Source organism: Musa acuminata, unplaced genomic scaffold (assembly GCF_036884655.1).
Source record: "Musa acuminata AAA Group cultivar baxijiao unplaced genomic scaffold, Cavendish_Baxijiao_AAA HiC_scaffold_416, whole genome shotgun sequence".
Lineage (NCBI taxonomy): Eukaryota > Viridiplantae > Streptophyta > Magnoliopsida > Zingiberales > Musaceae > Musa > Musa acuminata.
Window position 1 is genome coordinate 67,501 of NW_027020664.1, and position 2,500 is coordinate 70,000.

Genomic DNA, 2,500 nt, shown 5'->3' on the forward strand with positions numbered 1-2,500 from the left:
GGCCTGTTTTTGGTCTGTTCTGGCGTGGCGCGGTGACCGTCGTGAGCGGAGCAAAACGTCAGCCATCTCAGCACCTTGGAACCCCCCGGGTGGCACAGGGCTGGATGGGGCTTTCGTATAGCAGGGACGGTGCTGCCTCACGCTTCGCTCGCTGTTCGCCGCTCGCCGCTCGCTCGCGCAACCTAAAATGGCCAGTTTTGGCCCGTTTTTGGGCTGTTTTGGCCTGTTTTTGGTCCGTTCTTGCGTGGCACGGCGACCGTCGTGAGCGGAGCAAAACGTCAGCCATCTCAGCACCCTGGAACCCCCCGGGTGGCACAGGGCTGGATGGGGCTTTCGTATAGCAGGGACGGTGCTGCCTCTCGCTTCGCTCGCTGTTCGCCGCTCACCGCTCGCTCGCTCAGCCAAAAATGGCCAGTTTTGGCCCGTTTTTGGGCTGTTTTGGCCTGTTTTTGGTCCGTTCTTGCATGGCGCGGTGACCGTCGTGAGCGGAGCAAAACGTCAGCCATCTCAGCACCCTGGAACCCCCCGGGTGGCACAGGGCTGGATGGGGCTTTCGTATAGCAGGGACGGTGCTGCCTCACGCTTCGCTCGCTGTTCGCCGCTCGCCGCTCGCTCGCGCAGCCAAAAATGACCAGTTTTGGCCCGTTTTTGGGCTGTTTTGGCCTGTTTATGGTCCGTTCTTGCGTGGTGCGGTGACCGTCGTGAGCGGAGCAAAACGTCAGCCATCTCAGCACCCTGGAACCCCCCGGGTGGCACAGGGCTGGATGGGGCTTTCGTATATAGCAGGGACGGTGCTGCCTCTCGCTTCGCTCGCTGTCCGCCGCTCGCCGCTCGCTCGCGCAGCCAAAAATGGCCAGTTTTGGCCCGTTTTTGGGCCGTTTTGGCCAGTTTTTGGCCTGTTCTTGCATTGCGCGGTGACCGTCGAGAGCGGAGCAAAACGTCAGCCATCTCAGCACCCTGGAACCCCCCGGGTGGCACAGGGCTGGATGGGGCTTTCGTATAGCAGGGACGGTGCTGCCTCTCGCTTCGCTCGCTGTCCGCCGCTCGCCGCTCGCTCGTGCAGCCAAAAATGGCCAGTTTTGGCCCGTTTTTGGGCCGTTTTGGCCAGTTTTTGGCCTGTTCTTGCATTGCGCGGTGACCGTCGAGAGCGGAGCAAAACGTCAGCCATCTCAGCACCCTGGAACCCCCCGGGTGGCACAGGGCTGGATGGGGCTTTCGTATAGCAGGGACGGTGCTGCCTCTCGCTTCGCTCGCTGTCCGCCGCTCGCCGCTCGCTCGTGCAGCCAAAAATGGCCAGTTTTGGCCCGTTTTTGGGCCGTTTTGGCCAGTTTTTGGCCTGTTCTTGCATTGCGCGGTGACCGTCGAGAGCGGAGCAAAACGTCAGCCATCTCAGCACCCTGGAACCCCCCGGGTGGCACAGGGCTGGATGGGGCTTTCGTATAGCAGGGACGGTGCTGCCTCTCGCTTCGCTCGCTGTCCGCCGCTCGCCGCTCGCTCGTGCAGCCAAAAATGGCCAGTTTTGGCCCGTTTTTGGGCCGTTTTGGCCAGTTTTTGGCCTGTTCTTGCATTGCGCGGTGACCGTCGAGAGCGGAGCAAAACGTCAGCCATCTCAGCACCCTGGAACCCCCCGGGTGGCACAGGGCTGGATGGGGCTTTCGTATAGCAGGGACGGTGCTGCCTCTCGCTTCGCTCGCTGTCCGCCGCTCGCCGCTCGCTCGTGCAGCCAAAAATGGCCAGTTTTGGCCCGTTTTTGGGCCGTTTTGGCCAGTTTTTGGCCTGTTCTTGCATTGCGCGGTGACCGTCGAGAGCGGAGCAAAACGTCAGCCATCTCAGCACCCTGGAACCCCCCGGGTGGCACAGGGCTGGATGGGGCTTTCGTATAGCAGGGACGGTGCTGCCTCTCGCTTCGCTCGCTGTCCGCCGCTCGCCGCTCGCTCGCGCAGCCAAAAATGGCCAGTTTTGGCCCGTTTTTGGGCCGTTTTGGCCAGTTTTTGGCCTGTTCTTGCATTGCGCGGTGACCGTCGAGAGCGGAGCAAAACGTCAGCCATCTCAGCACCCTGGAACCCCCCGGGTGGCACAGGGCTGGATGGGGCTTTCGTATAGCAGGGACGGTGCTGCCTCTCGCTTCGCTCGCTGTCCGCCGCTCGCCGCTCGCGCAGCCAAAAATGGCCAGTTTTGGCCCGTTTTTGGGCCGTTTTGGCCAGTTTTTGGCCTGTTCTTGCATTGCGCGGTGACCGTCGAGAGCGGAGCAAAACGTCAGCCATCTCAGCACCCTGGAACCCCCCGGGTGGCACAGGGCTGGATGGGGCTTTCGTATAGCAGGGACGGTGCTGCCTCTCGCTTCGCTCGCTGTTCGCCGCTCGCCGCTCGCTCGCGCAGCCAAAAATGGCCAGTTTTGGCCCGTTTTTGGGCTGTTTTGGCCAGTTTTTGGCCTGTTCTTGCGTGGTGCGGTGACCGTCGTGAGCGGAGCAAAACGTCAGCCATCTCAGCACCCTGGAAC